This window comes from Bombina bombina, chromosome 7 (genome assembly GCF_027579735.1).
Source record: "Bombina bombina isolate aBomBom1 chromosome 7, aBomBom1.pri, whole genome shotgun sequence".
Lineage (NCBI taxonomy): Eukaryota > Metazoa > Chordata > Amphibia > Anura > Bombinatoridae > Bombina > Bombina bombina.
Window position 1 is genome coordinate 396,391,156 of NC_069505.1, and position 19,115 is coordinate 396,410,270.

A 19,115-nucleotide genomic window follows, 5' to 3' on the forward strand; every position below is an offset into this window, starting at 1 on the left:
ATCACAACTGATAAATGAAACTAAATCTAAAAATATCACCAAGATTCCAGATCTGTTTTTATAAAGGGGAGAGTTAACTATCACTTTAATATTAGTATTTGCTCTCAGTTGTTATCTATTGACTCTATTAACTGTATATACTAGTTGGATTTTCAAAATTTGGTACATGAATAAATGTTTTTTATTTTATATTTTAAAGGGACATGAAACCCATTAAATAGTTTTCTTTTGTGACTCAGAGCATACAAACTTATAAACCTTACAATTTACTTCTATAATCAAATTAGCTTCATTCTGTTGGAATCCTTTGTCAAACAATACCCTACTGGGAGCTAGCTGAGCACATTAGGTGAGCCAGTGACAAGAGGCAACCACCAATTAGTAAGCTAGCTCCTAGTTAGTACATTGCTGCTACTGAGCCTACCTGCTTTTCAACAAATGATACCAAGAAAATTAAGCAAATTAGATAATAGAAGTATATTGGAAAGTTGCTTAAAACTGCATGCTCTATCTGAATCATTAAAGGGACAGTAAAGTCATAATTAGACATTCATAATTTAGGTAGAACGTGCAATTTTAAACAATTTTCCAGTTTACTTCTATTATCAAATTTGCTTAATTATCTTGGTATCATTTGTTGAAAGAGCAGCAGTGCCTTACTGTTTTCTAACTGAGAACATGGTTGAGCCAATGACAATGGGTATATATATATATATATATATATATATATATATGCAACCACCAATCAGCAGCTAGAACCTAGGTTCTTTGCTGCTCCTGAGCTTTCCTAGATAAACCTTTCAGCAAAGGGTAACGAGTAGGAAGCAAATTAATCAATTGGAAAGTTGTTTAAAATTGTATGTTCTGTCTAAATCATGAATGTCTAATTATGAATTTACTGTCCCTTTAAATTTAGTTTTCACTTGACTGTACCTACTAAGGTGGTCTTCACAAAAAACATTGGTAAGTCAGATGCGGCTTATGGGCCCTATTTTGATTGGCCTTTCAAACAGGAAAATTGCTGGATTCTGACCTACCAGCAGGCCTTATAAAACTTAATTTGAGCACACAGTTTAAAGGGGCAGTATACACCAATTTTCATTTTACTGCATGTAATAGACACTACTATAAAGAATAATATGCACAGATACAGATTTAAAAATCCAGCATAAAACCGTTTAAAAACTTACTTAGAAGCTCCCAATTTAGCACTGTTGATGAGGTTAGCTGGAACACCCACTGAAAAGGGGCTGATAACAGAACCGCCCCCTCCCCTGAATATGAAAAGATCCATTCTACAAACAGAAGCAGTCTGAAGTCTGTATACATCAGTATACATCTAAAACTTTGGGGCTTGGTCAGCACAATGTTATTTAAAAATAAGTAAAACTATACATTGTTACAAAAACACTACCAGATGGGCTTTATAAATGGATCATCTACAAAACATTTATGCAAAGAAAAATCTAGTGTACAATGTCCCTTTAATGGAAACTTACACAGAGCTTTCCTGTTACATATTACAACTAAAGCCAATGCTTATCTAATTATAGGTCACCTAGGCAGATATAGCCCTATATACTCTCCCCAGCGCTGACCTAGCTAAAGCTAAATATGCAAACTCCCTCCAGAAGTAACTTTTCTCTTCTCTACTGCACAGCACATTTACTTTGAAAACGAATGTGATGGTAAAACCAAACTGATTGTAACATTTATTTTCACAATATGGATACAAAGAGACATTCATCACAGATACTCCCCAGCTCTTGCAGGTAAGCCCCATCAACCCTACATATTACCTCCCTACCAGAAATTTGCATATGAGCCTACCTAGGTTTAGCTTTCAACCAAGAATACCAAGAGAACAAATCATAATTGATGATAAAAGTGAATTGGAAAGTTGTTTAAAATGACATGCCCTATCTGAATCATTAAAGTTTAATTTTGACTATCCTGGCTGTCCCTTTAAGACAGTGAGAGTTGACCACAAGATGAGACCTTTCACACAGGCAGTCACATCTTACTATACTCTGCTTGCTGTGTCAAGGTTTAACCCCTTAACGACCAAGGACATACGCCATACGTCCTCAAAAAAAATACACTTAACGCCTGAGGACGTATGGCGTACGTCCTCGGTCTGGAAAGCAGCTGGAAGCGATCCTGCTCGCTTCCAGCTGCTTTCCGGTTATTGCAGTGATGCCTCGATATCGAGGCATCCTGCAATAACCCCCTTTGGCCATCCGATGCAGAGAGAGCCACTCTGTGGCCCTCTCTGCACCGGACATCGATGGCCGGTATCGTTGGTGGGTGGGAGGCGGGTGGGCGGCCATCGATGGGCAGTGTGGAGTGGGGCGGGGGCGCGCACGGGCAGGTGCACAGGGCGGGAGCGGGTGGGAACCGCTACACTACAGATTTTTTTTTGTAATAAAAGTACAAGAAAAAGTAAATAAAAAAAGTATTTCAATAACAATCTAAGCGATCGGGAAGGGGTGGGGGGTTGGTCTTGGGGGGGGGGGGGAAGCTACACTACAGAAAAGGGCAATTTTTTTTTAAAAAAAAAGCATACTTTTTTTTACTAAACTGGGTACTGGCAGACAGCTGCCAGTACCCAAGATGGCGCCCATTAATGCAGAGGGGGAGGGTTAGAGAGCTATAAAAAAACAAAAAAAGCCCAAATATACCTTTTATTTTAGTACTGGCAGAGTTTTTGCCAGTACTTAAGATGGCGGGGACAATTGTGGGGTGGGGGAGGGAAGAGAGCTGTTTGGGAGGGATCAGGGGGTCTGATGTTTCAGGTGGGAGGCTGAGCTCTACACTAAAGCTAAAATTAACCCTGCAAGCTCCATACAAGCTACATAATTAACCCCTTCACTGCTAGCCATAATACACGTGTGATGCGCAGCAGCATTTAGTGGCCTTCTAATTACCAAAAACCAACGCCAAAGCCATATATATCTGCTATTTCTGAACAAAGGGGATCCCAGAGAAGCATTTACAACCATTTGTACCATAATTGCACAAGCTGTTTGTAAATGATTTCAGTGAGAAACCTAAAATTGTGAAAAATTTAACGTTTTTTTTAATTTGATCGCATTTGGCGGTGAAATGGTGGCATGAAATATACCAAAATTGGCCTAGATCAATACTTGGGGTTGTCTACTACACTAAAGCTAAAATTACCCCAAAAAGCTCCCTAATTAACCCCTTAACTGCTGGGCATAATACACGTATGGTGCGCAGTGGAATTTAGCGGCCTTCTAATTACCAAAAATCAACGCCACAGCCATATATGTCTGCTATTTCTGAACAAAGGGGATCCCAGAGAAGAATTTACAACCATTTATGCCATAATTGCACAAGCTGTTTGTAAATAATTTAAGTGAGAAACCAAAAGTTTGTGAAAAAGTGAACAATTTTTTTGTATTTGATCGCATTTGGCGGTGAAATGGTGGCATGAAATATACCAAAATGGGCCTAGATCAATACTTTGGGTTGTCTACTAAAAAAAAATATATACATGTCAAGGGATATTCAGAGATTCCTGAAAGATATCAGTGTTCTAACGTAACTAGCGCTAATTTTGAAAAAAAAATGGTTTGGAAATAGCAAAGTGCTACTTGTATTTATTCCCCTATAACTTGCAAAAAAAGCAAAGAACAAGTAAACATTGGGTATTTCTAAACTCAGGACAAAATTTAGAAACTATTTAGCATGGGTGTTTTTTGGTGGTTGTAGATGTGTAACAGATTTTGGGGGTCAAAGTTAGAAAAAGTGTGTTTTTTTTTTTCCATTTTTCCCCATATTTTATAAAAAAAATTTATAGTAAATTATAAGATATTATAAGTAAATGAGTAAGAGGAAAATTTACAGCTAAACACAAACACAGCAAAAATGTAAAAATAGCCTTGGTCCCAAACGGACAGAAAATGGAAAAGTGCTGTGGTCATTAAGGGGTTAAAGGGATGTAAAACAATTATTTTTTTTCTTTCATGATTTAGAGTATACCATTTTAAACAACTTTCCAACTGACCTATATTTTCTCATTTGTTTTGTTCTCGTAGTATGCTTTGTTGAAGAGCATACCTAGGTAGACTCAGGAACAAACTGCTGATTGGTGGCTGCACATATATGCCTCTTTTCATTGGCTTACCAATGTGTTCAGCTAGTTCCTAGTAGTGCATTGGAAAGTTGATGAAAAAGGTATGCTCTATCTGAATCATGAAAGAAAATGGGGTTCATGTCCCTTTAAGTAAAATATCCCAGCCACACCTCCAGAACGCACAGTCAACCTACCCTTTTTTGCACCTGTGAGATTGCTGATACGAATACCGTTCTATTTAGCAAGACTACTTGAACATAAAAGAACAGATGTGCAACTATTTACACACAATTACAGATCCTGTTTGGTGAATGTTTCCAAAGTGCTGCGGATTGTACTTATTGTTTTTTTAACGTTTCTAGTGGCTCAATTTGCTGTGCGAGATATCATGTATTAGTCGATTTAAAAGGACTGCAGAATTGAATAACTGACAAATACACAATAAAAGATAATGCAATAGCACTTACTTTGAATTTGAAATGAGCAGTAGAATATTTTCTGGCAAATTTCAAAGTTAAAGGGCCAGTAAACGTACCACTTAATGTTATATACATAGTGCAGAATTATATAACATTAGCTTAGCACTACCTTTAAAAAAAACAAAGGGCTGCATAGATATTTACCTAAGAAAATGACTTTTACAGAACTCCGCTCCTTGCTCTACTGAGCGGGTCTGTTTTTTTCAGAAGCGCATTGTGGCACGCTGTCTATTGCCAGCCCGACCGTGCCATTAAACTCAATCTAGCTCGCTCCCAAATGATATAACATTATTTGCAGAATTATATAACATTATTTGGTACGTTTACTGGCCCTTTAATGCAATTTTCCCTCCCCCTGTATCATGTGACAGTCATCAGCCAATCACAAATACATATATGTATATACTATGCACTTTTGCACATGCTCAGTAGGAGCTGGAGCCTAACAAAGTGTGCATGTAAAAAGATTGTGCATGCTTTGATAATATTGGAACGTTTATTATTGTTTTTGCATAACCAACACTGTTATATTAATATACTTTTTGCCTCTGTGATTATCTTGTATCCAATCCTCTGCAGACTGCCCCCTCATCTCAGTTCTTTTGACAGACTTGCATTTTAGCCAATCAGTGCTGACTCCACAGGAGTGAGGACCATGTCATCTATGACACACATGAACTAGCGCCGTCTAACTGTGAAAAACTGTCAAATGCACTGAGATAAGAGGCGGCCTTCAAGGGCTTAGAAATTAGCATATAAGCCTACCTAGGTTTAGCTTTCAACAAAGAATACTAAGAGAACAAAGAATACCAACAAATAATAATTATCTGCGTGCTAGAAAGTTTTTTTGAGAATCAGACCTTTTATTGCTCTGTGTAAAACTTCTGTATCACTTATGTCACTGCAAATCATTATTTCTATAATTTGTCTAACTAAATCCCTCCTTGAACATACAGTATTTTAGAAGGATCCTGCCTCTCCCAGTAACTGACAGTTTAACATTGATATTTCCCTAATACACAGATCCAGGATAGATTATAAAGACACTTCAAAGGGATTTTTAAGCACATGTTTGTAGGGAAATTAAACCTTCTGTCAGCGCTGGAAGGGGCTATATAATATGACTTAACATGCAAGGACACATATATATTTATATATCCTGCGGCTTGGGGTGGATAAGCTCCAAGATACCTGTAGAAAGGTGCCCTGTGAGGAACTGAAATTTGAGGGGAGGGCTTCAACTTTGTGATATGCAGTTTTGGAGGATTAAAATGTGTTAAATGACAAGATAACTACATGTCTAATATGCAGTGGGATGAGTATGAATAATCTTCATTCTTCTAACTTACGTCACATTACAACAGGACTTGACAAATTTATATTAAACCTAGCAGCCAGATTGTATATATATATATATATATATATATATATATATATGTGTGTGTATATATATGTGTGTGTATATATATATATATATGTGTGTATATGTGTGTGTATATATATATATATATGTGTGTATATATATATATATATATATATATATATATGTGTGTGTGTATATATATATATATATAATGTGTGTGTGCGCGTGTATGTATATGTGAGTATATATAGTGTGCCTTTAAAGGGACATTAAACCCAAAATTTCTCTTTCATGATTCAGATAGAGAATACCATTTTAAACAACTTTCTAATTTACTTCTGTTATCTAATTTACTTTATTCTCTTGATATTCCTTTCTGAAAAGCATATCTAGATACGCTCAGTAGCTTATGATTGGGGGCTGCACATATTTGCCTCATGTGATTGGCTCACCCATGTGCATTGCTATTTCTTTAACAAAGGATATCTAAATAATGAAGCAAATTTAGATAATAGAAGTAAATTGGAATTTTGTTTACAATTGCATTCTCGGTCTGAATCATGAAAGAAAAATGTTGGATTTAATGTCCCTTTAAGTACAGATGTGTATTTATAATTGCCTGTCTGTGCACTACATTTTTTGTATCATGTGTATTTGATCTCAAAGACGTATTTGGAATATCACTTACAAGTTGTACCTTAACACTATTATATTTGAACATTTAGAAAGAAAGCTGTGTATTGATTTCTTTCCTTAAAATACACACTGCATTAACCTTTGTCTGTGCTCATACTTACTCCCCCACACCTTCCTGCTTGTCTGGCAGCGGTGCAGCCTCCTATACAACTCTTTGTAGCAGTATTTCTAGTCATACTGACCAACACCTCTGTGTGTCAGTCCCTCACCACCTTTATCTGTGATGGCTTCTGTATAACCCCTGGTAGCATTTATATACCCTACTCTCTTTCATGGAATGTTATACAATTTACGTCATTCTTTGATGGCCGTTACATATCCCCTACAATTTGTTGCAATCTGTTTATGACCGTCTCATACCTCCCAACATTTTAAATTTCAAAAGAGGGACACCCCCCCCCCCCGCGGCAATTTTGTTTTAATGTGGTGGGCGGGGCTTAAAAAAATCATAAGACCAAAGTAATATAAATAAAGTCATATATTTTAATACACTTAAGCAGCAAATCAAACACAAGCTCAAACCACTGGTATGGCTATGTGAGCTATGTATTTAATTAGCCTTTGCAAAGACATTGCTAAATATTTTTATCTTCATTGGACATTTAATAATAAATTCTTTAAAACTGCTCTCTGCATTCCCCATTAATATTCTAGATTCTGGCCTTTAAAGTCAGCAAAAATGCACAGTAGCACGCTACATAGCATACACTTACACATGCACATACACACACACACTACATAGCATACACTTATACATGCAGATACACACACACTACATAGCATACACTTACACATGCAGATACACACACACACACACACTACATAGCATACACTTATACATGCACATACACACACACACACACACTACATAGCATACATTTATACATGCAGATACACACACACACACACACTACATAGCATACACTTACACATGCAGATACACACACACACACACACACACACTACATAGCATACACTTACACATGCAGATGCACACACACACACACACACTACATAGCATACATTTATACATGCAGATACACACACACACACACTACATAGCATACACTTACACATGCAGATACACACACACTACGTAGCATACACTTATACATGCAGATACACACACACTACGTAGCATACACTTATACATGCAGATACACACACACTACATAGCATACACTTATACATGCAGATACACACACTACATAGCATACACTTACACATGCAGATACACACACACACTACATAGCATACACTTACACATGTAGATACACACACACACACACACACACTACATAGCATTCACTTATACAGGCAGATACACAGACACTACATAGTATACACATTACATGCAGATACACACACATTACATAGCATACACTTATACATACAGCATACACTTATACAGGCAGATACACACACACACACTACATAGCATAAACTTATACATACAGATACACACACACAGTTATGGATACAGATACACACACACTACATCATATATGTGTATCTGTAATTCATTGTATGGGGTCCTGGGGTTGGCAAGCACATTAGCTGGCAGTCTGCGGCTGCCACTGTTCGTTACCCTGGTATTAGCACTGCTCATTGTATAAAACTGAAGGCATGCTAGTATTATCACCAGGGGTTAGACATCATCACTACCAGAGGTAGGTTAGAGAGGTCACCATTTCCCGTGGTCAGAGTGTATACAGCCTTCTTACTCCTGCTTAACCCACACACCATTCCTTTTCCACAGGGAATCTAACAGGTATCTAACCCTGTGAGAGCAAAGCCAGCTGCTTCTGAGTATGGGCCCAATAGAATTTAAAATAAATAAATAAAAAAAAAAAAAAAAAATTTTTTTTTTTTAAAGCATGGGGCAAATCTGGACAGATCGCTAGCAACCCGGGACAGGGGGACAGACCCCTAAAATCGGGACTGTCCTGCGAAAATCGGGACAGTTGTGGGGGTATGCAGTCTACTTCAGAATTTGTATTGTTTAACCCTTTGAGTGCTAAACACTTTACCACCTGGGTGCTAAGAATTGTTAATGGGTTTTTTTAATAATTTTTTGTAATTTTTAAAAAAAAAATTTTTCAGACCCCCAAGACTTACACTGTTGGAAAGGTTGGGTGATTACCTTTCCAACGGTGGGTCTTGGGGGTCTGTACCTGTTTAGATGCCTGAGATACAGGCTTCTAAGCAGCATGTCCCCTGCTTCTATACTTAACAATAAGTATAAATAAAGTTGCGCGGTGACGTCATCATGTTATTGCGCGTGACGTCACCACGCAAAACGGGAAGCCCCGGCGATGCCTGTCACTCTACAGGCACGATCGCCGGGGTAGGAGCCCCCAGATCTCCCTCAAGGTGGGAGAGAGCTAGCGACGGCTCTGAGCCATTGTTGGCACCAGAGTGGGAAACTCTGCGACGGCTCAGAGCCGTCATTTTAGCACTCAAGGGGTTAAAAAGACAGATAATCCCTTTATTACCCATTCCCCATTTTTTGCATAACCAACACAGTTATATTAATATACTTTCTATCTCTGTGATTACCTTGTATCTAAGCCTTTTCTGACAGCCCCCTTATCTCAGTTCTTTTGACAGACTTGCATTTTAGCCAATCAGTGCTGACTCAAAAATGACTCCACAGGAGTGAGCACAATGTTATATATATGGCAAACACAAACTAGCGCTGTCTAGCTGTAAAAAAAAAAACCCTGTCAAAATGCGCTGAGATAAGAGGTGGCATTCAAGGGCTTAGAAATTAGCATATGAGCCTACCTAAGTTTAGCTTTCAACAAAGAATACCAAGAGAACAAAGCAAATTTGATGATACAATACATTGGAAGGTTGTTTAAAATTGCATGCCCTATCTGAATCATGAAAGTTTAAATTTTGACTAGACTGTTACAATGTGACTGTACTCCACTGTCTTTTCCAGACAAAAAAACTCATTTTTTTGTAACCATACATTTTGCTTTGCAGTGTCTCTATATGACCTCTTTGTTAGCCTATAGAACTGCCCATCTCTCTGTTTGGCCACCTATACATATTCACAACGTTTCTGCCAGTCTGCTTGTATAGACATTATCACAATATCTCTGATTCATGTTTCCATACTTGTAACATCCCAGACTTCATTAATTAGATAAAATAATTTAAAAAAACAAACCTAAAGAGGTGACTGCATAACAATAAAATGAGCTTTCAAGATTTAGACCATGTTCAAAAAGCCAACACCTGAGTAATGATACTGGTTAAAAATCGCAGGCCTACACCAGCTATCACTCTCTCGCAGCCTCTCAATTTTCAGCATTTCAATCTTGTGGCAGTCTTTCCATACCCCCTGCCACTTCTTTCAGCCACGTGTTATAAATCAGGTTATCTCACAGTATGAATAGAACCAGAAGAGATTGAATGAAAGAAATCAGGGATAGTAACCCCTTCCTTATCTGCGCCAGGCTGTAAAACCGCCCTATAACCGTTAACAACTGACGTGTTATCAGGGCAACTTCTTTTTTTTTTTTTTTTTTTTTTTTTTTTTTTTTTTACTAACCATTATGCAGTTTTAACTCTGAACTCTGAGCAATTATGCAGAAGAACAGGAACCAGTTGTGCCATGAATATATTTCTTATTGCCCTACACTGCTCCGTCTTCATTGGGAAATTATATAAACTCCTACCCCTCTAACCTAATTGATTAATACGACAACTGGAAGGCTGCTTAGCTGTGTCCAAGTCCATTCCATCTCAATGCACCGTTTTAGTCCAGAGACCCCAGGAAACATTCATGGTGCAAGAGGGGCAATTTGAGGTCATAGAGTGGGACAATGCATTTTTGTATACATAGATGCAAAATAGAAAATGAGAAGGTGATGTTTGATGCTGGTGCCACTGTGTGTAGAACAGTGTGTGTTTGAGGCTTGAGGTAGTGTGTATATGTGTGTATATATCTGTGTGTATGTGTGCGACTGTATTTGTGTATATGTATGTTTATTTGTGTGTATGTGACTGTGTGTGTATATGTGTGTGTATGTGACTGTGTTTGTGTGTATATGTATGTATATTTGTGTGTTTGTGTATATGTATGTATATTTGTGTGTGTGTATGCGACTGTATATATGTGTGTATGTATATTTGTGTGTATGCGTGTGTGTATGTATGCGTGTGTATATGTATATGTGTGTATGTGTATATGTGTATGTTTATTTGTGTGTATATATATGTGTGTGTGTATGTGTATATATATGTGTGTGTGTGTATATGTGTCTGTGTATAAATGTGTGTGTATGTATATTTGTGTGTTTGTGTGTATGTATGTATGTGTGTGTGCATGCGTGTATGTGTGTATATGTGTCTGTGTATATGTGTGTGCCAATATGCCCATGTGAGTGCACAGAGAGTGCTGAACAGTAAAGTTCTTTTCTGAGTATGGCTTACTTTTTTGTACTGAACATTTCTGTAATGTAACAATGTGATATACATTATATGTCTAGAAACAAACGGTTGTGTACCGTTCAGTTATATAGCGGTGTCTGTTAGTGATTACACATGAAAGAATGGGATAAAGCATCATGTAATGTTTAGTGTGTGTTTGTGCGCGTACAATATGCATTACTTTGTGTAATACACAAAACAGTGCATGTATATCATGCAGAGAGATACACAGAACAGTGTTTAACATAAGGTGAATATACAGTATATGGTGTGCATTGTGTAGATCAGTGATTTTTAACCTTTTTTTTGCCGTGGCACACTTTTTTTACATTAAAAAATCCTGTGGCACACCACCATCCCAAAATTTTAAAAAAATCACACATTGTAGCCTAATACAGCATAAATATATACACATACACACAAACACACACATACTGTATGTATTGTGGTGTTATGCCATGCCTCCTACAAACTACCCCTGCACTGGGAGTAAAAAACAAGCAAAGTTTAAAAAATATGTTACACTGTTGTCAGTCTGCCGTGGCACACCTGAGGATCTCTCACAGCACACTAGTGTGCCACGGCACACTGGTTGAAAAACACTGGTGTAGATGATATATTCAACAGATTACTAACTACAGAATAAAGTGTAGTGTACAGAGTGCGGTGTAATGAGCAAAATAATGTTTTTCAACATGAAGAGTTGTCTGTGTAGCATACAAAGTACTGTGTAATGTACAGAGGTGTGTGTAGCATGCAGAGCAATGTGTAATGTACAGAGAGGTGTGTGTAGCATGCAGAGCATTGTGTAATGTACAGAGAAGTGTGTGTAACATGCAGACTATTATGTAATATGCAAACTAGTGTGTCATGTGCCCAGTAGTATGTGTTTGTAACGTGCAGAGAATTGTGTAATGTGCAAACTAGTGTGTTTAATATTCTATACATTGTGTCATGTGCACAGTGGGGTATGTGTAGCGTACAGAGCTTTGTGTAATTTCCAGATTGGTGTGTAACATACAGAGTATTGTGTAGTGTGCTGAATTATGAGTGAGGCATGCAGATTACTGTGCAGTCTGCAGTTGTAACATGCTGGGTATTGTTTAATGTGCAGAGCAGTATGTGTAACATAGTTATACAGTAGGCAACACACATAATGTTGTGTAATATATCATTTTACAGAATATTTAATCTTCTGATACTTTGCAGCTAAATGGTTTCATGAGCAGGGGGAGTTTTTGCATCATTCTCATTCTTACTACATTCCCTTCCTTTTTTGTTCATCTTTGACAGAACCTCTTGTTCTGTGCTAGTTTTTCATTTACTGTTTTCAATGCTTCTGCCTCGTTCTTTCTTTCACTCTCTCAATTTTTCTCTCTCTTTCTCTCTCTCTCTCTCTCTCTCTCTCTCTCTTTTTCTCTCTCTCTCTCTCTTTCTCTCTCTTTTTTTTTCTCTCTCTATCTCTCTATCTCTCTCTCTATCTCTCTCTTTATCTCTCTCTCTTTATCTCTCTCTCTTTATCTCTCTCTCTCTATCTCTCTCTCTATCTCTCTCTCTATCTCTCTCTCCCCTTTTCTCTCTCTCTTTCTCCCTCTTCCTTTTTCTCTCTCCTCTCTCTCTCTCTCCCTTTTTCTCTCTCTCTCCCCTTTTCTCTCTCTCTTTCTCCCTCTTCCTTTTTCTCTCTCTCTCTCTTCTTCTCCTTCTTTCTCTCTTTCTCCCTTTTTCTCTCTCTCCCCCCTCTCTCTCTCTCTCTCTCTCTCTCTCCTTTTTTCCCTCTCTCCTTTTTTTCCCTCTTTCTTTCTCTCTCTCTCTCCCTTTTTCTTTCTCTCTCCCTCTTTTTCTCTGTCTCTCCTTTCTCTCTCTCTCTTTCACTTTCTCTCTCTCTCTCTCTCTCTTTCACTTTCTCTCTCTCTCTCTCTCTCTTTCACTTTCTCTCTCTCTCTCTCCCTTTTTTTCTCTCTCCCTCTTTCTCTCTTATATCTCTTTATTAACATCTCTCTATCTTCTTTTTTCTTTTTCTATTTCCTTTCTCTTTTATTTTCCCTACCTCTTCTTTATTTCCCCTATACTTTATTTTGGTAGCTCTGCCTCATTCTGCCTGCGTTTTCCTATTCTTGCTTTGTTTTACCTTATTAATATTTCTCTTTTACTTTTATACCGTCATAACCCATCTTATTCTCTTTGCAATGCTGCCTTCCATTTTCGCTTCTTTTCTGCTTTTTACCCTATCTGCCACCTTCTCTGTCTCGCACACAAGATTTCCTGAGAAAGAACAGCACAAAGGCAGAAGGAGGTAATGAGAGAACAGCGAGAGGGAGGAGAGGAGAAATACTGAAGGAGAGATGGTGAGAAAAGGAAAAATGAAACCACCAAAAAAAAAAAAAAAGTGACAAAAGGGTGAGAAATGTAAAAGTATACACAGAGAATTTAGGCTAAAACAAGGGAGAATAAGGGAATGCTGTACTGGAAAGTGCCCCATAAAGAGAGTGTGACAGTCAGTTATAGAGACAACTGTGTTTAAAGAAACTGCTTGAGAATGAGACAGTTCAATACTGACACAATAGCTAAACTGTTACAGTCCGTAGTGAGGACATCAAACCTTGTTATAGGATAGAATGCATTGCTTCTGTGTTAGACAAAACAGTAACAGGGACTTGCTTAAGACAATATTATTAAATACATTAGATTAAAATATATAGAAAAGTGATCATGTGGGGATCAGCCTGACAGTCTGTAAGAGACGGTATATAAAACAGTGAGATTACATGGGAGAGTCAGTAAATGAGCATATACATTACACAAAGGTAGGACACGAACCACATATTACAGGAGAAATAATGCTTTACACATGTAATCCCACAATCAGGGTGCACACATTTCAACTCACCTAAGGTGACCCCAATATCCGGTTGTGTAGTGATTCCACAGAAAACCAAATAAATATTAGGAATTTCCAGTCCAAAGAAAAAAAAATATCCAAGATCTCAGGGTTCAGTAGGCACAGATAGAAATGTATAAAATGCCAATAAAAATATCTACAATACAGAATGGTGATCTATAGACATTTGGGCAGTAAAACAAGGGTGATCAATAAGGGTCAAAAACAGCAGCACATTAGTGTCCAAAGGCAGTGACAACCAGTAGAGTATGTGGTGGTGTGGAATGCAGAGTAGTTTGCCAGAGGCTGGTTGATAATCCGGGAAGGCTTGATACCTGCTCTGAGAGAGTAGCAGAGCACTTGGTTTCCTGAGAGGTGAAACAGGGAGGCTCAGATCCCACAGCCGTTTCTAGTAACGTTCTCACTGGAACTGAGCAGCTCCAGGCTGAGAAAGTCAGGAACTTGAGAAATTTACATAAACCAGCCTCCTCCAGCCTCCTGCAGTGAGAGCCAACCTCCCCCCACACACACATCCTCTCACCTGGCCTCCTCCCCTCCATAGGCACCCGAAGCCCTTACCCACAGAGGCAGCACAGGTGTTTGCTGAGTGCACTCTGTCCTTTAGGAGTCCCTCGCTCTGCCTCTGAATTAGATCACAGATGCTCTTTCTTCCTCACCTGCTTTTGGTAGAAATGATCTCACATTATGTATTTTTGTGACTGCACTTTCTGTGTTCTAAGTCTCCCTCTTCCCCTCTCGCATTTGGTCTTTTGTTGTTTTGAGTAAACGGTTTAAGCTGCTTTGTTGTGCTGTACCTGCAGCTCTGATTTAGCAGACATGCCCCTAGTCTTGTCTGTAATTGCCTTTCTCATCTCCCAGATCTCCTTCACTCTCTGTTTCTAAACCTGCCCCCCCCCCCAACATTTTTACTCCATCTCTTGTTATCCAGTTACCCTGTCCCAACCTTCTCTCTCCTTCGCTTACGTCCGCTTCTTATCCTGCTCTCAGACAGCCTGTTAATGAGTTTTCTGTGGGACTCTAGCTTCTGAATTCACAGGCTATAAATCAGCTTTAATTAACTCTCTCAGACCCTTCTGGCGTCAACCGTAACCCTTACCCACCATGTATCTGTCTGTCATATATTAGTAAAGAAGGGATTAATAAACCGAAAATGCTTGTCTCCATTTCACAACCTCCCCCGCACCCAGACACATCTGCAGAGCATCTCCCTCCAGCTGCTTATCTGAAATAGATGCAGCAGGTTTCTCCTTTCCTTACAAGATAGCAGAATACCAGTCCCCCACAATCTAAATGCAGAGCATCGCTCCATTTCAATTGCTAAAGTACTTCCATATTTCTTGGAAAAGATTAACTTATATTTTCTAGAGATTCTGAATAGCAGATCCTTTTTAAGTTTATGTCAGCCCAGTTTAAATTCCTTTATTTATCTTCCATCTCTACTGTAATGCAATTCTAGGGATCTACTACTGCTGTATATTTGTATGCTGTATATTTGTATTTGCTCATATTTGCCTATATATCTCTCCACAAAGCATTTCTTTTTTCTTTGTCCATTGTATGAGAGAAACGCCAGTTATGTTTACTTTATTCAAGTACAAAGCTCCAAATCCGAATTCCAAAATCTGAATTCTTCAATTAACATTTCCCCCCACCAGTAAGTTACAATCTTCTCTGTCTGTGTCTTTGGGTTGTTTTTTTTGTGTTTTAACCCTTTAAGGACACATCTTTCAGTTTGCTCAATTGTTTTATGACGGAAAAATTCCGTCATATATCCTTAAGAGGTTAAAATGCAAATGCTAGTCTATATTTATTTAAAGCAACAACTATTACCTTTCTAATTACAGTACTGTACTATCTTTTTGACTGTACTATGTATAGGAAAGTATTACATAAAAATTATATAATTACCTTTAGGTTGCATGTATAAGCTGTATTATGACATATAAATATTGCCTAAATGACCTATATTGTTGTTTACACTTTGTATATTGCATCTGTAAAATGTGACAGCTTGGAGAGGAGATGGTACCAATATTCCGAAATCCAAACTATTCCAAAATCCAAACCTTTTCAAGTTCCAAGCAGTTTTCTACTTGTATTATTATTTTTGTTTCTGCACTGTCTGGCAGACAAAGACTTAAAGGGACATGAAACCCAATATTTTTCTTTTGTGATTTAGAAAGAGCAGGTCATTTTAAACAACTTTCTAATTGACTTCTATTATCTAATTTGCTTCATTCTCTTGATATCACTTGCTGAAAAGCATATCTAGATATGCTCAGTAGCTGCTGATTGGTTGCTGCACATAAAGGCCTTGTGTGATTGGCTCACACATGTGCATTGCTATTTCTTCAACAAAGGATATCTAAAGAATTGAGCAAATTAGATAATAGAAGTAAATTGGAAAGTTGTTTAAAATTGCATGCCCTATCTGAATCATGAAAGTTTAATTTTGACTAGACTGTCCCTTTAAGGCATGGGTAACTTTATCAAATTTATAAAATTATTTTCTCTCTATCAGGTTTATTAAAAAAACAAGCTGATGGACAAAAGTGAGAAACGTGTGAAATACGGGCACCAAATTCAAAGTGTTACAGCACAGTTACCACATGTAGAAAGACACATCCAAGACGCTTTCACAGGTGCGTTTATGTTGCAGGAAACAATATGGGCTTGTCAATTTTCATATCCCTAGCAGCTGTGTTATTTGGAATAGCTATTCAAAAAAAGCACCAAAACGTGACAGCAATTCTTCATTGGCTTGTAGGACGACGGCATTGTAAGCAATGGTACACACAGAAAAATATCTACATTTGATTTATGGCACTGATTCTTTATCAGAGCATCTCACAACAATTAATTGCTAATAATTAAAGATTGAAAGGGTATAGTTTTATTTATATTTATATATATATACATATACATAAACACTTATTGTAAAAAAATGTAAAAACAATTTGGATTGCACGGGAAGTACCAGACTTTAAACAAAGTATAAACTTAGAAGATGAAGCCTTGGCATCCATAGATTGGAAAGAATCCCATGGCAGGTTGATTAATAACTCTTGTATTACGCTGGCAAGATTAGCAAAATGGTATACCAATATCAGCCAAGTATGCCCACACTGTTCCTATTTCAAGGCAGATATTATATATGCTGTTTGGTCTTGTCCATAGATTGTCCAGTTCTGGAATAGAATTAATTTCTGGTGCAACAAATTTTGCATAGTGGAGTGACACTTCTATCTAGATATATTTTCTTTCTATATAATGATCAAAGTAAAATTAGAAAACATTAAATTAATCAACACTGCGATCTTAATTGGTCGCTATTTAATTTGTAAAAAGTGGAAATCCAGATCTTCCCCCAGCCTGGGTGAATTTAATAATGCCCTTCGCATTTAAATTATATTAGAAACTTATAATGTACAGGAGGCATCTGAAACACAAGTAAGAGTTTTCTGTAGTATATGGCTGGCCGTTATTAAAGGGACAGTAAACTGTAAAATTGTTTTTCCATAAATGTATTTTAAATGACTTGTTATACCAACTGCAGAGTATAAAATATTTGAGAAATTGCATTTTCTGGTTTATTTGTGTATCTGAAGTAGCTGGTTTTGTGCTTTGAAACCACAGCCTATTACAATGGGTTGAGCTTCAGGTAACATCAGATCTTATTATGTTATCACTTTTATGTACACAGACTTGCTTCCTTATCTTATATTTGTCTGGAACACCAAAGCTCAAAACATAGTGAGAACAATGGAAAATTATCATTTTATTACTTAACTATCATGCCCCCCACTGAGGGTGTAATCTCTTCTGCTGGCTGTGTTTACTTAGGCTTGTCAATAGCGTATACGCCAGTATCAAAACTTTCAGTATAGGTTGGGAAACCACAAGCTAAATCAGCTATTTCAAATGCTGAAATATGAGTAAAGGAGCTACTTGCAACCAATTTAATACACTCTAGCAGGTAAAAAGGATCATTGGGAATAATTTAAAGGGGAGAAAGTTTTTGGGTGAACTGTCCCTTTAAAGCTATGCACATCTCAGTTCAGTTACATGCAATGTTACTTCTTTGTGTAGCGTAGACAGAATGTCAGGCTGTGCAACACCGGAGAGATGGGTAAAGTGAGCTTTCGCCACCAGCCCCAGCCTCTTCTCAAGCTCAATGTTGCCTCAAGCCAAAGCCAGGCCCCTCCTCTCCCAACTAACCGCATAACCACTGGATGAGACCTCCCACTTCTACTACGTGCTGCCCCTGTTCCGCAGTGTGCAGCCTCTCAGTTACCACTACTTCTTATTTGTATAGCCCAGCAAAATTCCATAGCGTTGGATTGCCAGCCAGCCTCAGCTTCAAGGTGGAGCTGAAGTGCAGTTACAGTTTGAGGAAAGTTCCAAGACCCAGCTCACCTCTATCATTGTCAACCAGATAGAGAAGGTCATCAAGAGGAACACCCTGCCCAACTACAAGATGAGTTACAGGGCACTCTGGTGCAGTGTGGCCTTAACTGGTTTCCGGGTGGACTATTTAAAGGGCATCAGAAGTATTGTTTATCTAATACAAATGTTTGCTTCACTTGTATGTTGTTGGTCTGATGAAGGGGAGCATTCCCCGAAACGTTACTGAATAAACTACTTGTTTTTTACTTAAGTCCAGAGAGTGCTGTTTCCTGTTTTGCTATATATATAATATATATATACATACAGGGCTTCAAGTCCTAAGCTTTTAGCTGGACAAAATGTTACTCGCCACTTCTAATCCCACACCACAGCCACTACTTTACCCCTTCTTTACATATGTTTAGCCATTGTGAAACATTTTGTAATATTGTGTTTATTTTATACCATAACAAATTAAATAATGCTACATACAGTAATAAATTAACAAAAATAAGTTCATAGCAGTTAGAAACATCACCTAGATGGGGAAGACAACAGTTGGGTAGAAAAAGGAAGTTGTTGAACATAGAGAGTGCTGACAGTCATTGAAGGTCATAGCAGACCTGGAGATTTAAAAAAATAATAATTATCATCTCTCCCTTCTCGCTCTTAACTATTTTTCTCGACTCCTTCCTCTCTTCAGTCTCTCTTTTTACCCTATCCCTTCTCTCTCAGGCCATATCTTCTCTT

The 19,115-nt window shown here is 37.9% G+C and overlaps 1 protein-coding gene across 2 annotated transcripts in view; it reads right to left on the reverse strand.

The window, feature by feature from the left end:
• The window catches only part of SEMA3F (semaphorin 3F), a 165,039-nt gene extending 150,635 nt beyond the window's left edge, over positions 1–14,404 (reverse strand). For both annotated transcript variants that reach the window (XM_053721143.1, XM_053721142.1), the window contains exon 1: positions 13,968–14,404. The gene's annotated coding sequence lies outside the window, so the exon portion shown is untranslated. The remainder of the gene's footprint in view (positions 1–13,967) is intronic.
• Positions 14,405–19,115: the final 4,711 nt, after the last annotated feature.